At 46.3% G+C, this 9,978-nt stretch overlaps 1 protein-coding gene across 1 annotated transcript in view; it reads left to right on the top strand.

Moving 5' to 3' along the window:
• MAPRE2 (microtubule-associated protein, RP/EB family, member 2) overlaps positions 1–9,978 on the top strand; it is a gene marked incomplete at its 3' end in the record, with an annotated part of 117,989 nt that overhangs the window by 528 nt on the left and 107,483 nt on the right. The gene's annotated exons all lie outside the window — the stretch shown is intronic.

Raw genomic sequence — 9,978 nt, 5'->3', positions numbered from 1 at the left:
AGGGAGGCAGCCGGAGCCGCTGGTGAGTCAGCGCGGGCTGCACCAGGGCGGAGCGGGAGCAGGGAGTGAGGACACGGAGGAGCTAGTAGGCTCGCCCCATGCGCCACTCCTGCGAAAGCGCGTCTGAATGTCTGATCGCGATCTGTCGGCGGGTCCGGGCCCGCCCTTTCCCAGGTCCGATTCCACCTGCCCCAGGAGTGTCCTCTCCGTGAGGAGGGGAAGCCCAGAGCCAGGGGGCGTCTTGTCATCTCTCTGGTGTTGAGGCAAATGGGAGAGAAACCGCGGGGAAAGCGCGAACTCGCTGGGGTTCTTTTGGTTGTGTGAAGCAGAGAGGAGGAATTTGCAGTACATACATTTTGGATACAAAGGAGTCCAATACTGTTTGATTACAGGTCCGATTCCACCTGCCCCAGGAGTGTCCTCTCCGGGAGGAGGGGAAGCCCAGAGCCAGGGGGCGTCTTGCCATCTCTCTGGTGTTGAGGCAAATGGGAGAGAAACCCTGGGGAAAGCGCGAACTCGCTGGGTTGTTTCGGTTGTGTGAAGCAGAGAGGAGGAATGTGCAGTACATACGTTTTGGATACAAAGGAGTCCAATACTGTCTGATTCCACATTGGAGGTGGGTTAAAGGGTCTATTCAAATAGACATGGTTATCCCTAACATTTTATTTACATGGAATTTTATGTTTGCTATTAACCCAAGGTTCCCTGCTTTTAAAAAATAGTTATCCCCAAAGATCAGCCTAAATAAGATGGCCTGCTTAAAGATGTACACAAAGTTTATTAAATACTTACTTTTCTTATTTGTATTAGTTTTTATACCTCTCCTTTCTTCATGTTGTTTTTTTAATCCTCACCAGAGGGTATTTTTTCCATTAATTTTTTAGAAAGAGTGGAAGGGAGGGAGAGGGTGAAAAGAGAGAGAGAGGGAGAGAGAGAAAGAGATATCAATTGATTACCTCCTGCTACCAGGCTGAGGATCTGAGAGAGAGAGAGAGAGAGAGATCAATTGGTTACCTCCTGCTACCAGGCTGAGGATCTGGGATCAAATCTGCAACCCAGGTATATGCCCTTGACTGGGATTCGAACCCAAGACCCTTGGTGCCCAGGGCCAAACACTGTAACCATTTGGCAACACTGGCCAGGGGTGCCCTTGACTGGGAATCAAACCCAAGACCCTTGGTGTCCAGGGCCAAACGCTGTAACCATTTGGCAGCACTGGCCAGGGCTCTTTATAGTGTGTGTGTGTGTGTGTGTGTGTGTGTGTGTCACCATGACTCTCTCTACCATTGCCTAAATGCTTTCTTTCCCATTCTTAGTCTCTTACAGAGAAACAACAGTGCCTGGCACATAGCAAACTCAACGTTGTCAGCTGCTGACTTTGAACCTCTCCTAGCACTTCTTTCCCTTGCGTGGTGTTCTGTTGTCTCTTTATGTCTGCAGCCCCCACAGCACAGAGCACAAGGCCTTGCATGTTATGGTGCTGCTTGTTTGTACTGAACATTATCAGAAGGTGGGGTGAACACGTGTAAATAAAGCATCCTGAGTGCCTTCAGTTTCATTTTGAATACGCAGTAGCCAAAGTTCTGTGACACTTCTTAGGGGCTACAAATGGGCAGCTCATTTGTTCACTTCTTAGGTCACAAAAGTTCACTCTGTACCCATTATTGGGGGGAAAACACCTATCCAGCTATATGCATGCCTCAAGGAATTCATTAAGCTTAGGAGAGTAATTTCAGAGGACAAACAGCGGGTTACTAGTTAAACAGCTCTCATTGTCATCTGCCTACTACTTTCATGAAGACAGCACACGCATGTTTAAATAGCCAGCATATTTCAAAGTGGGAAGTTCGATGTATACTTTGACATATACCGCCAAAAATAAGTGCTAAGAATTCCCCAAGGCTTCTGTGTAGCTTAGAAAAAGACCCAGGCGCTTCTGCAATTACCACCACTTTTGTGGGAGGTGTGAGATACCGAAAGGCTGAAATGTAGACGAGAAAAATGGGACTAACCCAGATGGAGCAAAACCTGCTCCTCTGTCATGTGTACAGGTGGGACAGGAGGGGGAGGTAGAAAGAAAGGGTGTCATCTCAGCTTCAGAAGCTCTGAAGTTTTCGAGAACCGATGAGGACTGCCCAGTCTGGTTGCCTTAAATGTATATAGCCCTCCCGTCTTCGTAACATATCAGGGCCTACACATAATTGGGTAAGTAGTATTCCCACCTGCCAAACAGCACGAGAAAGTCCAAAAATTAAGTGATCTCCCAAAGTGGCAATGCCAAGGTGAGAAACCTGGGCTGCTGATGCCCTTGCCAGTTTCTGTGATACCACACTGCATGCTTCTTGAATAGGTTTTGATGTCATATTGCTCAGAGGCTTTGGCGATACAAGCCCAGTTCTAATTATCTCCTCCCTCCTTCAAGTAGGAGGAACTATTCACAGATGGCATGCTCTCACTGGTTTTATTCTGCAATCCTCTTTGGACAAGGCCAATCCCAAACACTCTGAGCCGTGGTTTGCTTCTTATCTAGATAACCAAAGTAAGTTTTAAAATCTTTGCCCAAGCCATAGAAGCCAAGCTCTCTTAAGGGCCCTTAAAAGGCAGTTGCACCAACCAACAAATGCTCCAGTGCCCTGTCCAGCATCCCAACGAAATGGTCCTCTGACTCACACTTCCATTCTCCTCCTCAGCACATTCCAGGGTTGGGAGGCTCTCTAAGCAGTACCACCTACTGGAGAGCAGGAAGATGCAATCCAACTCCCTTACATATTCACCTGCAACCGCCCTAGACATTTAAAGTGAATTTGTTCTCCTCCACCAGAAAAAGCTGGCTGTAATATTTCCCATCTGTTCATTGCATACAATGTTTGCTCCCAATTTGCACCCCGAAATGTCCAGAGAAGTACTCAAAATTGTGGTTGGTTATACCAGAGCTTTAGAGAATAGAAGCACTGGAAAATTTGCTTCCAGCAAACCTAATCGACTAATCCACACACTTCCAAATCGGCTACTGACAACCCTTGTGCCATGAACTAAAAAAGCTCAGGTTGAGTTAGAACCCATAGCTCCAACTCTTTCTGGGATCAGCAAACCGTGGCCTCCTGTCTGTTTTTGTGTGGCTCCCAAACTAGGATTGGTTTTTATATTTCTGTAATGGTCGAAAACACGTCAAACCAAAATAACTATTTGGGACCCTTGAAAATTACCTGAAATCCAAAGCTCAGTCTACAAAATAAAGGCGATTGGATACAACTGGACTTAATTGCTTGCACCTTGTCTCGGGCTGCCTTGAGCTACAGCAGCCAAGTGGACGGTCGCACCAGAGACCGTATGGTCCATAAAGCCTACCATATTGACTGAATATTTACAGACTAGGTTTGCAGACCCTTGACTTACTCCATTTCAACATACTTCCGTTTTAAATGAGAATCTGATCACGTAAAGCCTTAGACTTCTTTCAGCTCTTTCCGCTGAGGAGAAGGGGGAAAAATTGTTTCCAGACTAATCACTAAAGAGAGTTTAGTTGCACCCGGCCAGGGTGTCTCAGTGGTTGAGCATTGACCTATTGACCAGAAGGTCAGGGTTCGATACCCTGTGAGGGCACATGCCTGGGTTGTGGGTTCGATCCCCAGTGGGAACCATGCAGGAGGCAGCTGATCAGTGATTCTGTCTCATCATTGATCTCTCTCTCTCTCTCCCTCTCCTCTTCCCTCTCCCTCTCCTTTCCTCTCTGAAATCAATAAAAATATACTTTTAAAAAAAGATAGTTTCACACACCCCTTTTGTTTGTATTTACTTTGCAAAAGCAGTACCTTTCTAAATAGTATGTGCATCTTAGTGGTACCGTTAACGGTAAAACTTCAGGCCCTGAACAAGCCCGAGCGGTGTGATACTGACTTACCCTGAGCTGTGTCTATCCCCAGAGCTCTAGAAAACGGGTGACATCTCTTGCCAGCAAGCCCAGGCTGACACTTGCCTTAACTCTTTAGAGGAGGCAACTTCCTTTTCTGCCACCGTGAGGGGGTTTGTATGCTTTTCTGATTTAGTAAATGAAGGCATAACTGAAGGATTTATTCAGATTTAGAACATTGTCATTGTCACTTCATACTGCTGCCTTTGGGAATAGCACTGCTTTTCTAAAGTATATATTTAAAGTAAGCCCTAGCCTTTTTGGCTCAGTGGATAGAGTGTCCGTCTGAGGACTGAAGGGTCTCGGGTTCAATTCCGGTCAAGGGCACATACCTCGGTTGCAGGTTCAATCCATCCCGGGTCCTGGGTCGGGGAGCGTGAGGGAGGCAACCAATCCATGTATCTCTCTCACATCAATGTTTCTCTCTCTGTCTCTCCCCCTCCCTTCCACTCTCTCTAAAATTCAATGGAAAAATATTCTCATTTGAGGATTAACAGAAAAGTATATATTTAAGGTAAATTGCTTGCTACTTATAAAGGCAGTGATCATTAAATAACAAGCAGATACGCATATCGTCACATCACTAAAGGCTGGCATTATGCCAGGGGCAATTTAGTTTGAAATTTCCAAATTTAAAAATAGATCAGATTCTGGCCTTCAAATTATTTGCCTTCCGCCCAAGGCTGGGCAGATTCCTATGAAGATTCTACAAAGAATATTTGAAAGGACAATAAGGGCATTGACAGGAACTTTTTTTTTTGTAAGGGTTGCCTTTTATAAAATTTCCTGCCGTTAAGAGAACTTCCTCTCTTTGAGGACTTGTGAAGCCACAGACCATTTGCCAATGAGTCTCACTGAGATGAATAGAGCCACTTCAGGGCTTGCCTAGAACTGGTGCCCTCCTCATCCCTTCTGGGGTCAGTACACCTGCAACTTCAAGACCAGAAAGTAAACAGGAAAAGAGGAATTCCTTTTTAACCAAGTCAAACCAGACAACATATATCATGCAATATATATAATGTTTGAGATCCTTGAGATCAGCTTCATCATTTCTAAAGACAAACAGACAAACCGAAGTCAGTGTGTTCATTCCCACTTAGGACTGTTGGTGGTAAGTTACCTCCCCAGGTAACAGCCCGCTAGTGTTCCTGACGGGAGGAGCGGGCAGGGGAGGTAGATGGTGTGACTCCTATGCTGACCAGGTAAGGAACCCGTTAAATGAACTTACCTTTCCTCCCTGATCATCATGTAGATTTCACATTCTTACTAAAATATACTTTCCTACAGCCGACGCAGTACAATTGGGTGTATACACGGAAGTGGAATCAGAGCAGTAGAGTCTACCCCAGGGGTCCTCAAACTACGGCCCGCGGGCCACATGCAAATACAAATATTGTATTTGTTCCTGTTTTGTTTTTTTACTTCAAAATAAGATATGTGCAGTGTGCATAGGAATTTGTTCATAGTTTTTTTTTAAACTATAATCCGCCCCTCCAACGGTCTGAGGGACAGTGAACTGGCCCCCTGTTTAAAAAGTTTGAGGACCCCTGGTCTACCCTCTTAGAAGGCTGGGCAAGGCTGCCTTCAACCGCTGACAGGCTAGAGGTGGGAGAGGGTCTGCAACGCCTTACACTGATCTTCCTTCTATCCAAGATCATCTTACACCCAATCAACTTGCCAAAAGTGCTCGATTCAGAAGACCCTCTCGTGAGCCTAACCAAGACCCCGCGGCCTCCATTTCCCACCAAGTGTCTTCAGCCCTCAAGAGAGGAAAAGAGAGGGAGCTAGGAAACACCTTCTGCTTTGCCCCACCTGGCCCTTCCCGAGGGGCTGGGGGGTGGGGGGAAGCTGTTGAGATAAGACTTGTTAGTTTAACTTCCGGCTTGGCCTCTATCATGATTTTTTTTTTTTAAGTGTGGTCTTCTGGGCACAAAGCTCCTAAAAGGAGTTCCCACAGATCAACAGCAGGAATAGCCAAGTGCTCTGTGGGATGGCAAGTCCAGAAGGCAATTCTCTGTGCTGGTGGGACTCTTAAACGATGCTCTCAGAGGGTCTGTTAACTCTCCACCCAGCATCTGCTCTGTCAGCACTTCCAGGTCAGGTAGAATCGGGGCCTAGGGTTGCTAGATAAAATACAGGACATCTGCTAAGTTTGCATTTCAAAAAACAGTGGTGTGTGTGTGTGTGTGTGTGTGAAAGTATGTCCCATACGTTGCATGGGATTCATACTAAAAAATTAATCTTTTAATCATAATTTAATCTGATTTAATTTTTAAATCTGAATTTCAGATAAACAATGATTTTTTTTAAGTATAAGTATGTCCCATATATTGAATGGGATATACTCATACTAAAAAAAAAAAATTAATCTTTTCTCAAATTTAACTGGACATCACATTATTTTGGGTTGCTGTTAGTTTGAAGTTTTAATTTTGCTTTCTCTTTTTCTTTTTGCTAAATTTTGTGACCCTATCCTTATTCCATAATAGATATCACAATGACTAGCTTTCCTAGTCTGTAAAAGATCTTATCTGAAACTACCTTTCTCGGATAATAAATTAAAAAGTCTGAGCTGTCTTCACCTACTAAAGAAAAAAAATCAAGCCATTATATGAAGTTTTCTGCACAATTTGCTTAATTAAGAGGATAAATAAAAAATAAAACTGGAACTAGAAAATTAGCACTTTTTATTATGTAAGATGTTTTCAGGTACTTTCTATTTCAGAGTTGTTTTTTTAATATGTTTTTATTAATTACAGAGAGGAAGGGAGAGGGAGAGAGAGAGATAGAAACATCAATGATGAGAGAGAATCATTAATCGGCTGCAGGCCCCCTACTGCTGATCGAGCCTGCAACCCGAAACATCAATGATGAGAGAGAATCATTAATCGGCTGTAGGCCCCCTACTGCTGATCGAGCCTGCAACCGGGGCATGTGCCCTGTCCGGGAATCAAACCATGACCTCCTGGTTCAGAGGTCGATGCTCAACCACTGAGCCACACCGGCTGGGCTTCACCGAGTTTTTAATAGAATAGATACGTCAATAGGTAAATTGTTGGCTCAAGTGGAGCAACGTGAGAAACACATCAACTGCTGGAATGTCGCTCTTCAAAGTTCAATCTCAGGTCAAGCCACTGAAGTTCCATCCCAAGGGCCTGCAGTGACGCCTCCACAGCCAAGCGTGGTCCCGGCACCTGCAGCACTAGCATCCCCTTTGACACCCTAAAATCAGAATTCCGTGCCCCCAGAACTTCCCACTCATCAGTTTCACTTTATGAAGGCCCTCAGGTGACCCGCATGTACATTAAAGTTCGAGAAGCCCTGAATGACAAGATCCAGTTTTTCTCACAGAAATGGGTCTCTTTGTTCACTGCCATGTTGAAATAATCTTCAGCAAACTCTCTTTTTAACACCTAAGAAGGGATGGTTTCTTTTTTTGAACAAATACCTTCAAAATACAGAACTATTGTATTTCTACTTTATTTTTATCAAAATCCTGAATGAGCCTTCCTAATATTGTTTTATATAACAAAATAAGACCAATGTAAATTTAAATATGACTCTCAGGTGGGCTAACTCGACAGCCTGTTGTGAATAAGAGTCTTGATTAATAACCTATAAGTTAGGTGGCATGTGTCTCCTGGCCCTCAAATCACCAACAAATCTCTTTCACGTTCTTTATTGTATGTTGTAACTTACACAAGAAGGTTCATATGCCAGCACCACACACTCATATATTTGTATATTTTTCCCCCTGGGTTCCTCTAAAACTGAACAGACACACGCAGTGTGAGCCCACAGCGAATTCCAGTTCACTCTTAAGACGTTCGAAGTTTTAAAAAGTCATTTTTAAAAGCTCCACAGATTTAAATTCCTTTGAGTTCAAACACTTCACTTCCTTACGCCAGCCTGCCTGCTAGTCTGTTTGTTTTTAAGGAGTGATTATGTTGTATCAGAGGAAGAATTCTGGGATTGCAGTGAGAACATCAGAAGGGCTGAGGTTTAAAACTAGTTTGGAGATGTTACCCAACACCCATGATCAGCATCTCTCCAATCGAGTTTTCACATCTGTCAGATGGAGACAGTGGAGTCTGGCATCGTCTCGCCAGATTCTCCTAAGAATCAAATTAGGTCACATGTGTGGGTCTCCGTGGTGACATGACGAACGGTGACTGTTTATTTAGTGACCTGCCTCCGGTAGGAGCTGGCAGTTGACTCACGGGCCTCCGACAGGGTTCCCTGCTGCACGCCTAATTGGGAAGAAAGGTGGTGTTCCTCTTGGGCAGCGGTTCTCAACCTGTGGGTCGCCACCCCTTTGGGGGTCGAACGACCCTTTCACAGGGGTCGCCTAAGACCATCGGAAAACACATATATAATTACATATTGTTTTTGTGATTAATCACCATGCTTTAATTATGTTCAATTCGTAACAATGAAAATACATCCTGCATATCAGATATTTACATGACGATTCATAACAGTAGCAAAATTACAGTGATGAAGTAGCAACGAAAATAATTTTATGGTTGGGGGTCACCACAACATGAAGAACTGTATTAAAGGGTCGCGGCATTAGGAAGGTTGAGAACCACTGATTTTGGGGGACGGAACCACAGAGCATAAGACATGTGGCTCCCGGCTGTAGGTCCGAGGCAACCTCAGCTTGCCCTCCTGCTCCTGAGAAATGGGAAGTTCTCGGGCTGGGAACAGACTTGCTCCAGGGCGGGGGCCCCCCCACTGCGCTGTGAGGCCACAGGACACAAGGGTGGGGGGGTTGGTTCTCGTCTGCCAGAATTCTACACGATTCCTCCCGCGTGCTTCATTACGTATCGTGGTAATAAGTGACTAAGTGGTGCTGTACCTTATCCAGTCCCCGCGTGGCCGTTCCCTTATTCGTGAGTCTGAGCAAGCTGAGGGCGGGGCAGGAGGGGACGCCTCCTCATCTTACCTCCGTCACCCAGCGATTGCAAAGACTGTTTTCCTTTCGGGGTAAAGCTCTTGCAGTCGGTACTCACATTCAGTCATTCCCCACACGGATATTTCCCCAGCACGCTGCACGCTGTGTCCCTTACCCAGCGTGTGTTTCTAGCTTCGTTGTCTTGGCACAGTCTCCTGCCTGCATGTCTCCCTGGGAGACTTAAGCTCAGCCTTGGCCTGTCTCCTCTCACATGTGAATTCCTCCAGGTCCTCGCAGCCCCACGTGGGCTCCCCAGGCCAGGAGCACCAGGAGCACCAGCATCACCGATGCGAACACCCAGGCTCCCCCAGACTTTCTCAATGAAAATCTGCGGTTTAATGAGATCCCCAGGTGCCACCGTTAGGTGCTCACAGCTGAGAAGCCGCCTTCAAGATAGGTTAGGAGGCTGAGGGTGGTTCCTTGGCCTTCAACGCCCCCGCAGGCGCACGTGGGCCTCCCCAGCACGTAAATGGGTTGGAGCTGGGGAGGGACGCGGTCATTTCCACGTCCTCCGCCCGAGCACCGTGCCGCCCTGTTAAGAGCTCGCTTTCTAGAACTGTCTGTGGCTCTCCGACACGACACCGCTGCTTACAGTCCAAGAGACACAGATGACCCTTTCCTTCCAGGCCGGGAAGAGGGCCCCTCAGGTAGGGCTCCAGGTCGTGGGTCTGCAGTTCCCTTTTGTTGCAGATTTTACGGCTGCAAACATGGGGGTGGGGGAGCTGGGGGCAGAATGCTTCTCTCTCTGCAGGGAATTCGGAATTATTTGGCGCTCTGTCCCTTTTGCTTAAAATGGGAAGATCTGTCCAACACCCGTATCCGGGAGGAATTGCAGGCCACACTTGGGGTGAAGGCCGCGTTTGGGGAGACGCGCAAGGATCATGGTTCCCTGGCAGAAGACAGGGGACAGGAGTGGGTGCTGGAGAACCACACGGTGGGGTGCTGCTGAGCAACTCCCAACGCTTCAGGTGTTACCATGTTTTTATCTGAGTCACTTCTCCATTTTAAAAACTCATCTTACTCCTTTTTCTTCATCTTTATTGTTGAAAGTATTACACGTGTCCCCCCCCTTTGCCTCCACTGACCCCCTTCTAGCCCCACCCCCGCCCCA

The sequence above is a fragment of the Myotis brandtii genome, unplaced genomic scaffold (genome assembly GCF_000412655.1).
Source record: "Myotis brandtii unplaced genomic scaffold, ASM41265v1 scaffold200, whole genome shotgun sequence".
NCBI classification, from domain to species: domain Eukaryota; kingdom Metazoa; phylum Chordata; class Mammalia; order Chiroptera; family Vespertilionidae; genus Myotis; species Myotis brandtii.
The sequence above is the reverse complement of the archived record's forward strand: the minus strand, read 5'-3'. Positions and strand labels throughout refer to the sequence as shown.